The 11023-nt window shown below is 52.4% G+C and overlaps 1 protein-coding gene across 6 annotated transcripts in view; it reads left to right on the forward strand.

Moving 5' to 3' along the window:
* Positions 1-366: 366 nt before the first annotated feature.
* grnb (granulin b) overlaps positions 367-11023 on the forward strand; it is a 97624-nt gene continuing 86967 nt past the window's right edge. For 2 of the 6 annotated variants that reach the window (XM_070864505.1, XM_070864512.1), the window contains exon 1: positions 380-446. The gene's annotated coding sequence lies outside the window, so the exon portion shown is untranslated. The other 4 variants (XM_070864507.1, XM_070864510.1, XM_070864511.1 and 1 more) reach the window with 4 other exon arrangements.

The raw sequence follows: 11023 nt of genomic DNA on the forward strand, positions 1-11023 counted from the left end.
CCCCTCCCCTTTTATAGGGGGCACTTGTAAAATGTATGATTTCAGTGCCCAAAAAAACGACAAAAAAAACCCCCAAAAAAACAAAAAAGGAAAAAAGGGCCTTGAAAAATGTTTGGAGTGTCCCCTAGATTGGGGGGCACTTGATTTAAGTGTTTATTTTGTCTCCTAAAAAGAGTTGTAAAGGCGCAGGAGTTCCCCTGGAATGGAAAAATCAGCTGATTTGTTTCAAGGAGACGCTGCTCAGAAGCCCCGCCCACTTGGACACGCCCCGCCCACCGCGCGAAGCCCGGCCCACACTTCCCCCAGCTCCCGGCGCCGCGCCCACATGCAGCTCATGTGACAGGCTCATGTGACGGGTCGTTGCACCAATAGGGGGAGAGGGCGGGACCGAGCGGCAGACGATCGGCGATTGGAACGGTGAATGAGTGAGTGAGTGGACTGGAGGGGTGAGCTGAGCCTGAGCCTGAGGGTGAGGGTGAGGGAACCGGGCTGAGGGGAGGGGAGTTGGGCGGTGAGGCGCAAGTCTGAGGCTCTGGGAGAGAAGCCCGGGCTGCCCCGGAACGCGGTACCAGGGAGCGGAGGAGACGGGCAAAAAGCTGGCTTCAAGGTAGGGGGCGGAGCCCGGGCCCTGCACCAACCTCCGCGGGGAAGGGTGCCCATCTCCCCAGGCCAGCCCAGGGGGTGTCCCACTGTCCCCCTAACTGCAGGGTGGGTAGGGGAATGGGTGCCTGGGTGGAGTGGGGATGGTGTATAAACAACTCAACTGATCTGATCTGATTTATAAACTTCCATTATGATTTTATGGCTTTTATTTCCTTGCTCTGATTATCTGGCAGGGTGGGGATGGTGTCGCTCAGTGGGTAGCACCCTCGCCTCTGGGTCAGAAGGTTGTGGGCTCAAGTCCCACTTCAGAGACTTGAGCACATAATCTAGGCTGACACTCTCAGTGCAATGCTGAGGGAGTGCTGCACTGTCAGTGGTGCCGTCTTTCGGATGAGACCGAGGCCCCATCTGCGCTCTCAAGTGGACGTCAAAGATCCCACCGCACTATTTCGAAGAAGAACAGAGGTGTTATCCCCGGTGTCCTGGCCAATATTTATTCCTCAATCAACATCACGAAACTAGATTATCTGGTCATTATCACATTGCTGTTTGTGGGAGCTTGTGTGCAAATTGGATGCCTTGTTTGCTACCTTACAACAGTGGACTGCACTTCAAAACAGTACTTCATTGGCTGTAAAGGCCTTTGGGAGTTTGAGGTTGTGAAAGGTGCTATATAAATGCAAGTCTTGCTTTTTTAACTGATTGTGAAAGAGTTTGACTTGCTGCTGTATGCTGAAAAACCAGGGTACCTTTTTGAGATGGAGTTAATTTTGGGATATAAATGCCCTCTTTTACAACAACAACTTGAATTTATATGGCACCTTTTAAGGTAAAATGTCCCAATGTGCTTTACCGGGGCGTTATGAAAAAAGAGTTGGAAAAAGTAGCGTGCATAACTTTTAAAGCTGGTGTCGCCATGTATGGCAGCCTGTAAATCCTTTGTTTTTAGTTACAGAGCAAGTCAGAGAATGAAAGTTGTTTTCTGATTGGACAGGCATTCTGTAGACTGTATTCAATGCTCACTTGATTCTGGTTCAGATATTGACAAGGAAGCAACTTCCAATTTAAGGAGCCCTGTGGCTCCTTTTGTTGACTGTTGCCTGAAACATTTTGTGCTCTAAAATGGTTTAGTTAGACATATTTATGATATGAAAGTAATTTATTCTGGGTTAAGCCTTGACTGTTGTGATAGTGGAGCTGCTGACGTTCATTGTATAAGTATGTGAGGAAATCATTGCACCACACTGCCCATTTATGTTAATGAGCACCATTCTGCTCTTGTTTTGCTGGCAAATTCATTGAGTTACCTATTGTTTATTAGCCATAGATCAAGAAAGCAATTTTCTTTATTTGTTCATGGGATGTGGGTGTTGCTGTCATTTATTGCCCATCCCTAATTGCCTTTGAGAAGGTGGTGGTGAGCCGCCACCTTGAACCGCTGCAGTCCGTGTGGTGAAGGTGCTTCCACTGTGCTGTTTGGGAGGGAGTTTCAGGATTTTGACCCACCTATGACAAAGGAATGGCGATATATGTTTAAGTCAGGATTGTGTGGGGCTTGGAGGGCAAATTCCATGTGATGGTGCTTCCCATGCACTTGCTGCTCTTGTACTTCTAGCTGGTAGAGGTCACATGGTTGGAAGGTGCTGCCAAAGAAGCTTTGCCGAGTTGCTGCAGTGCATCTTGTAGATGGTATACACTGGAGTCATGGTGCATCGGTGGTGAAGGGAGTAAATGTTTAAGATGGTGGATGGGGTGTTCTGTTTTGTCCTGGATGGTGTTGTGCTTTTTGTGTTGTTGCTGCACTCATCCAGGCAAGTGGAGAGTATTCCATCACACTCCTGACTTAATGTAGTTATATAGGGCCCAAGTTTCCACATGATAAAAAAACGGGTGCCCCTCCGAGCTGGGCGCCCGTTTTTCGCGCCTAAAACGGCGCCGGAAAAAAAACTCGCGATTCTGGAGCGCCCTGCAGCTCCTTGTCTGTTTGGCGCGGTGCCCAGGGGGGCGGAGCCTACACTCGCGGCGATTTTGTAAGTGGGAGGGGGCGGGTACTATTTAAATTAGTTTTTTTCCTGCCGGCAACGCTGCGCGTGCGCGTTGGAGCGTTCGCGCACGCGCAGTGTGAAGGAAACATTGGCACTCGGTCATTTTTGTAGTTCTTTGTAGCTGTTTAGTTTTTGAACATTTTTTAATAAAAGCACATTGCCATCAGCACTGAGAAGGCTGCAGGAAGCCTCAGAATGTTGAGGCAGCCGTTTCCCGACAACCTCCCCCTTTTGCCGTCAGGAAATGGCACCTCAATTTCTGAGGCTTCCTGCAGCCTTCTGTCTCCTTCCCTCCCCCCCCGGCGTTCGGTTGGTCGGTTCCCTCCCTCCCGCCGTCTGGAACGGCTCCCCCCCCCCCCCCCCGGCGGTCGGTCGGTTCCCCCCCTCCCGCTGTCTGGAACGGCTTCCTCCCTCCCTCCGTCTGGAACGGCTTCCGCCCCCCGCGTTCGGTCGGTCAGTCCCCTCCCTCCTGCCCGGCCGTCTGGAACGGCTTCCTCTCTTTCCCCCCCCCCCCCCCCCGCGTTCGCTCACCGGTCGGTTCCCTCCCGCTGTCTGGAACGGCTTCCTTCCCCCCCCCCCCCCCCCCCACCCCACGTTCGGGAACGGCTGCCTCGTTTTGTGAGGCTTGCTGCAGCATTCTCCCTGGCTGAAGCACTTTCACACAGGTAGGAAGATGGTTTATTTAATCTTTTCTTTGCTTATAAATTTTTATTCAAGTTGGATTTATTTGTATAGGTATAAATAAGGATTTATTGTAGAATTTAATGACTTTCCTTCCCCCCCACCTCGTTCTGGACGCCTAATTTGTAACCTGCGCCTGATTTTTTAATGTGTTTTTTCAGTTCTACAAAAATCTTCACTTGCTCCATTCTAAGTTAGTTTGGAGTACGTTTTCACTGTGGAAACTTTCAAATCAGGCATCAGTGGCCGGACACGCCCCCTTTTGAAGAAAAAATTCTGTTCCAAAGTGGAACTCTTCGAACTGACTAGAACTGCAGAAAAAAAAATGTGGAGAGTTGCGATTTCTAAGATAGTCCGCTCTCCACCAGTTGCTCCTAAAAATCAGGCGCAAATCATGTGGAAACTTGGGCCCATAGAGTTGCCTAGAATTTACAACACCGAAAACCAGTCCAGCTGGCAGAGCAATTGAACAAAAAGTTTAGTTCTGTCTTCACGAAGTAAGACACAAATAACCTTCCGAACGTACTAGGGGAAAGTGGGTCTCGTGAGAAGGAGGAACTGAAGGATATCCTTATTAGGCGTGAAATTGTATTGGAGAAATTGATGGGATTGAAGGCTGATAAATCCCCGGGGCCTCATAGTCTGCCTCCCAAAGTACTTAAGGAAGTGGCCCTAGAAATAGTGGATGCATTGGTGATCATTTTCCAACAGTCTATCGACTCCATCAGTTCCTATGGTCTGGAGGGTAGCTAATTTAACACCACTTTTTAAAAAAGGAGGGAGAGAGAAAACAGGTAATTATAGACCGGTTAGCCTGACATCAGTAGTGGGGAAAATGTTGGAATCAATCATTAAAGATGAAATAGCAGTGCATTTGGAAAGCAGTGACAAGATCGGTCCAAGTTGGCATGGATTTATGAAAGGGAAATCATGCTTGACGAATCTTCTGGAATTTTTTGAGGATGTAACTAGCAGAGTGGACAAGGGAGAACCAGTGGATGTGGTGTATTTGGACTTTCAAAAGGCTTTTGACAAGGTCCCGCACAAGAGATTGGTGTGCAAAGTCAAAGCGCATGGTATTGGGGGTAATGAACTGACGTGGATAGAGAACTGGTTGGCAGACAGGAAGCAGAGAGTCGGGATAAACGGGTCCTTTTCAGAATGGCTGGCAGGCAGTGACTAGTAGAGTGCCACAGGGCTCAGTGCTGGGACCCCAGCTCTTTACAATATACATTAACGATTTAGATGAAAGAATTGAGTGTAATATCTCCAAATTTGCAGATGACACTAACTGGGTGGCGGTGTGATCTGTGAGGAGGATGCTAAGAGGCTGCAGGGTGACTTGGACAGGTTAGGTGAGTGGGCAAATGCATGGCAGATGCAGTGTAATGTGGATAAATGTGAGGTTATCCATTTTGGGGGCAAAAACATGAAGACAGAATATTATCTGAATGGTGCCAGATTAGGAAAAGGGGAGGTGCAACGAGACCTGGGTGTCATGGTTCATCAGTCATTGAAGGTTGGCATGCAGGTACAACAGACGGTGAAGAAGGCAAATGGCATGTTGGCCTTCATAGCTAGGGGATTTGAGTATAGGAGCAGGGAGGTTTTACTGCAGTTGTACAGGGCCTTAGTGAGGCCTCACCTGGAATATTGTGTTCAGTTTTGGTCTCCTAATCTGAGGAAGGACATTCTTGCTATTGAGGGAGTGCAGCGAAGGTTCACCAAACTAATTCCAGGGATGGCTGGACTGTCATATGAGGAGAGACTGGATCAACTGGGCCTTTATTCACTGGAATTTCGAAGGATGAGAGGGGATCTCATAGAAACATATAAGATTCTGATGGGACTGGACAGGTTAGATGCGGGAAGAATGTTCCTGATGTTGGGGAAGTCCAGAACCAGGGGACATAGTCTTAGGATAAGGGGTAGGCCATTTAGGACTGAGATGAGGAGAAACTTCTTCACTGAGTTGTTAACCTGTGGAATTCCCTGCCGCAGAGAGTTGGATATATTCAAGAGGGAGTTAGATACGGCCCTTATGGCTAAGGGGATCAAGGGGTATGAAGAGAAAGCAGGAAAGGGGTACTGAGGGAATGATCTGCCATGATCTTATTGAATGGTGTTGCAGGCTCGAAGGGCCGAATGGCCTACTGCACCTATTTTCTATGTTTATACTCCACACGAGCCTCCCAACGCCACACCTCTCCCCCTCCCCCTCCCAAACTTTAATTACTTCTTCCCACCCTGCCCCCATTTCCCCCTATTCCTTTAGTTTTCTTCTTCTGAAGACCAGCTATTGTATCAAGATGTTGGACAGTCAGCTGGATTTAGGCAAATGCTGCACTCAAACAGAGTGCTCTAAACTTGGCCTTGACGACAGTGCTGTGCCGTAGACCAATGCACGTTGCTGCCTTTCTGTGGCTGGTTCAGCTCTCAGCCTTACTCTGTGCTTGCAGGTTGCCAGGGTTATTGACAGCTCCAAAACACCCAGTCAGGAGTCAGAATCTGGAATTTTTTCTCCCCAAAAAGCTACGAATGTTGAGCCAATTGAAATTTTCAAGACTGTGATCGATGGATGTGTTGGCTAAGGGTACCAAGGGACATGGATCAAAGGTGGGTAAATAGAGTTGAGGTATGGATGAGCCATGATTTCTTTGAAAGGTAAAATGGGTTCAGTGGGCTAAATGGCTTGCTCCTGTTTCTGCATGAAAGTGCACTTGTATGGATTTGTCTTTGAGGTGTAGTTGCCCAACATTTCATCACTTGTATGCTGGAAGATTGTTTAAAAATTGCAAAAGATCTTGTGGGAGGTTTGTGGATGTGTATTGATGTCGGTTGCTAAAATTTGAGGGGTTTTTGCAGTTGTCACTGTAGTATAGATACACTCTGCTTCTCACTCGCCTCCCAGTTCATGAAGGCATATAAAGTTCTGACGGGATTGGACAGGTTAGAGGCAGGAAGAATGTTCCCGTTGCTGGGGAATTCCAGAACCAGGAGTCACAGTCTAAGAATAAGGGGTAAGCCATTTAGGTCCGAAATGAGGAGAAACTTCTTCACTCAGAGTTGTTAACCTGTGGAATTCTCTACCGCAGAGAGTTGTTGAGGCCAGTTCGTTAGATATATTCAAGAGGGAGTTAGATATGGCCCTTATGGCCAAAGGGATCAAGGGGTATGAAGCAGGAAAAGGGTACTGAGGTTGAATGATCAGCCATGATCTTATTGAATCGTAGTGCAGGTTCGAAGGCCGAATGGCCTGCTCCTGCACCTAATTTCTATGTTTCCCATTTCCCCCACACGTTCTATCTGTTGATATTCCTTACTCGGATCTCCTGCTGCACACTGCCTGAAGCAATTCCTGATCATGCAAAACTTTTAGGCTGGGATGAAGTATCAGGAGTTTGGTAAGAGTTGCTGGACATAGGTGAAATGAGTAAATAGCTTCCTTGTTGAGAGTGAGATTTAAGCCTGATCGTTAAATGTATGGTGTTGTGGAGAGTGTGCCATCGATAAACTGTGGAGGGTGAGGTGTCTTCCTGCTGATGTGCAATCACTGAGCTGCCATCTGCCACAAGTGATCACTGTTAACAAAAATGCAACAGCACTTGACCCTGTTTTACAGCAACTTGTAACTTCTTAAAAACATAGTTCAGATTTACTGGGGCTGCAAATATACTGAAGTGGCAACAGTTCATGGAGGAGCTCAGTCCAAAAACCGAAACTGCTGAGAAACACTGCATTCAGGTGATCTGTGCCTTTTTCACACATTGTGGGGGGCGGAAATTGCGGTCAGAGACTTCCTGTGGGCGAATGCATCTGACCGAAATTTTTAACGAAAATACCTGGTGGTCTCAGAGGAACGCAGGGTTGCGCTCGGAGGCCTAGTTTCGCAGTCTAGCATACGGGAACGTGTCTTCCAGGATCGTATGTGTATCCTGGGATCACGTGGGCCTGGACCACCAATCGCAATGTGGTATTCTCATAGTACGTAATGGGAGCTAAATCAAATAAAACACTTTTTTAAAAAGTGGTTTTTTATTTAATAGAAATTGCATTAAATTAAATGTTTTACAGAATTTATTTTGAAATTTTTTTTTGTAGTGTTAAAAAAATAAACTTTCCTTTGACAGCATTTTTAATATAAAAATAAGTAGTAACATTTAATTTTTCCTTGTTTTAAAACTCTTACGCTGGTAAAAGTAGGCTATATGCCTGCTTTTACCAGGTGTAAGAGTTTGAAGGACATCCGTTGGGCAAGAGTTGAGCAAATAGTCCAAATCTCCACCTGTGAATGTCCTTCTCCCGCGGATGTGTTGGAACCGTCAAGAAATGTTTACACATTGCAAAAGCTGATTCTTGGCGCATGCACATTGCGCGCTAAGAACTGGCATTTGCGAGGTCGCTTCGGGTTTGTGTGCACATCGTATGCACCCGAAGAGGCTGCGATTTTCAGTCCATTATCATAGTAGAAGACAACTGCTGCCTTGTTTCATATTCTGCCAACCATTTGAGGCAAGATTTAGGGAAGGCTTGCACAAAATCATTCCAGCATTTGGAGCAATGTAGGACATGCTTTCCCTGATTTTGGCTCTAGAGCATTAGTGAATATGATCTTAAAAAAAAAAGATACATTAACTTTTGAGATTGTTTTTGGCTAACAGAGTTGCGATATTGGAATGGCCACTACTGTAGATTATCATCAATTTTGATCTGCCATAGCTGTTGGGCACTGCTTTGTTGGAGGGAATTCCTGATTGGCTATGTACTCTTCCCTCTGGTAGGTACTTTGTCTTTGCACAGCTAAGTGGTGTTTGGAAACAACATTTATTTCAGGGTGTGGTGTATATGTACACACTAGCTTGGTGAGATCAGGAGCTCAATAAAGTGGAGAATGAAATCTGTGAGCCACTATACGACCTGTACACAGTCTACTCTGTGATTAATGTGCTGTCACTGTGCACCTTTCATTTACAAAGCTGAAATTTCCAAGACAAATTTTGTTAATGCTCCTGTGAAGTGCCTTACAATGTTTTGCTACACTAAAAACACTATATAACTGCAAGTTGAGTAATTTCTGCAAACGATAGCCATTTTCTTTGCATTTGCTGTGGTTTGTTGCTCACTGGAATTTGGTGATGCAAAGGTCTTGCAAAAAAAGGCTAAGTTTCTTTGTGAGGAAACAAATCTCAAAAATGGGGATGTTCAAATCAGAACTCGTGATTGCGACTCAGTACAGTAATTTAAGATCTTGGTGCAGGGAAATTGTGGCATCAGCTATACTGCGATGGACTTTTGACAGAATGTGGTTAATGTGGTGCCCAGTGCCGGCATCACATTTTGATAACTAGATTTGAATTTTAACTTTAAGAGGAACCTCGTACTCAGAGTAGCAAGAGTTACTTTTTTACCCCCTCCTCCCCCACATAGGGCCCACGTTTCCACAAGAAAAAAAAACGGGCGCCCCTCCGAGCTGGGCACCCGTTTTTCACGCCAAAAACGGCGCCTAAAAAAATCCTCGGTATTCTCCACCTACTTACAGGTCCTCTGGCCCTCGGTGCAGCCAGCACGAGCTGTGGGTGGGCGGAGCCAGGTCCTGGCGCTGTAAACAGTGCCGGGACCTCTGCACATGCGCGCGACAGTCGGCACGCAAGTGCAGCAGCTCCAGGTGCCGAACTGTGTGGGAGGGGCCCGAAGCACGCAGCCTCTAGCCCTGGCTGAATGGCCTCACTGGGGCTGCGTGAATAAAGCTCCTCCCACGGCCAGCTCCTGCTCCCCGCCCCCGACACCCACTCCCCCCCCCCCCCCCAGCCGACTAGACCCGACCCAACACCCGCTTCCCCCCACCGCCCCCTTGCCGGCCAGACCCGACCCGACACCCGATCCCCCCCCCGCCAACCCAAACTGACTCGACCCTACACCCGCTCCCCCCCCCCCCCCCCCCCCCCCCCCCCCCGCCGACCAGACCCGACCCGACACCCCCCTCTCTCCCCCCCACGCCCTCTCGCCCCCCCTCTCTCCTCCCCCTCTCTCCCCCCCGCCCTCCCCCTCTCTCCCCCCCCCGCCCTCCCCCTCTCTCTCCCCCCCCCGCCCTCCCCCTCTCTCTCCCCCCCCCGCCCTCCCCCTCTCTCTCCCCCCCCCGCCCTCCCCCTCTCTCTCCCCCCCCGCCCTCCCCCTCTCTCTCCCCCCCCCGCCCTCCCCCTCTCTCTCCCCCCCCCGCCCTCCCCCTCTCTCTCCCCCCCCCCGCCCCTCCCCCCCCTCTCCCCCCCCGCCCTCCCTCTCTCTCCCCCCCCCGCCCTCCCCCTCTCTCTCCCCCCCCGCCCTCCCCCTCTCTCTCCCCCCCCCGCCCTCCCCCTCTCTCTCCCCCCCCCGCCCTCCCCCTCTCTCTCCCCCCCCCGCCCTCCCCCTCTCTCTCCCCCCCCCGCCCTCCCCTCTCTCTCCCCCCCCGCCCTCCCCCTCTCTCTCCCCCCCCCGCCCTCCCCCTCTCTCTCCCCCCCCGCCCTCCCCCTCTCTCTCCCCCCCCCGCCCTCCCCCTCTCTCCCCCTCCCCTCTTTCCCCCCCCGCCCTCCCCCTCTCTCTCCCCCCCGCCCTCCCCCTCTCTCTTCCCCCCCGCCCTCCCCCTCTCTCTTCCCCCCCCGCCCTCCCCCTCTCTCTTCCCCCCCCGCCCTCCCCCTCTCTCTTCCCCCCCCGCCCTCCCCCTCTCTCTTCCCCCCCCGCCCTCCCCCTCTCTCTTCCCCCCCCGCCCTCCCCCTCTCTCTTCCCCCCCCGCCCTCCCCCTCTCTCTTCCCCCCCCGCCCTCCCCCTCTCTCTTCCCCCCCCCGCCCTCCCCCTCTCTCTTCCCCCCCGCCCTCCCCCTCTCTCTTCCCCCCCCGCCCTCCCCCTCTCTCTTCCCCCCCCGCCCTCCCCCTCTCTCTTCCCCCCCCGCCCTCCCCCTCTCTCTTCCCCCCCCGCCCTCCCCCTCTCTCTTCCCCCCCCGCCCTCCCCTCTCTCTTCCCCCCCCGCCCTCCCCCTCTCTCTTCCCCCCCCGCCCTCCCCCTCTCTCTTCCCCCCCCCGCCCTCCCCCTCTCTCTTCCCCCCCCGCCCTCCCCCTCTCTCTTCCCCCCCGCCCTCCCCCTCTCTCTTCCCCCCCCGCCCTCCCCCTCTCTCTTCCCCCCCGCCCTCCCCCTCTCTCTTCCCCCCCGCCCTCCCCCTCTCTCTTCCCCCCCCGCCCTCCCCCTCTCTCTTCCCCCCCCGCCCTCCCCCTCTCTCTTCCCCCCCCGCCCTCCCCCTCTCTCTTCCCCCCCCGCCCTCCCCTCTCTCTTCCCCCCCCGCCCTCCCCCTCTCTCTTCCCCCCCCGCCCTCCCCCTCTCTCTTCCCCCCCCGCCCTCCCCCTCTCTCTTCCCCCCCCGCCCTCCCCCTCTCTCTTCCCCCCCGCCCTCCCCCTCTCTCTTCCCCCCCCCGCCCTCCCCCTCTCTCTTCCCTCCCCCGCCCTCCCCCTCTCTCTTCCCTCCCCCGCCCTCCCCCTCTCTCTTCCCCCCCCGCCCTCCCCCTCTCTCTTCCCCCCCCGCCCTCCCCCTCTCTCTTCCCCCCCCGCCCTCCCCCTCTCTCTTCCCCCCCCGCCCTCCCCCTCTCTCTTCCCCCCCCGCCCTCCCCCTCTCTCTTCCCCCCCCGCCCTCCCCCTCTCTCTTCCCCCCCGCCCTCCCCCTCTCTCTTCCCCC

This window comes from Pristiophorus japonicus, chromosome 21 (genome assembly GCF_044704955.1).
Source record: "Pristiophorus japonicus isolate sPriJap1 chromosome 21, sPriJap1.hap1, whole genome shotgun sequence".
Lineage (NCBI taxonomy): Eukaryota > Metazoa > Chordata > Chondrichthyes > Pristiophoridae > Pristiophorus > Pristiophorus japonicus.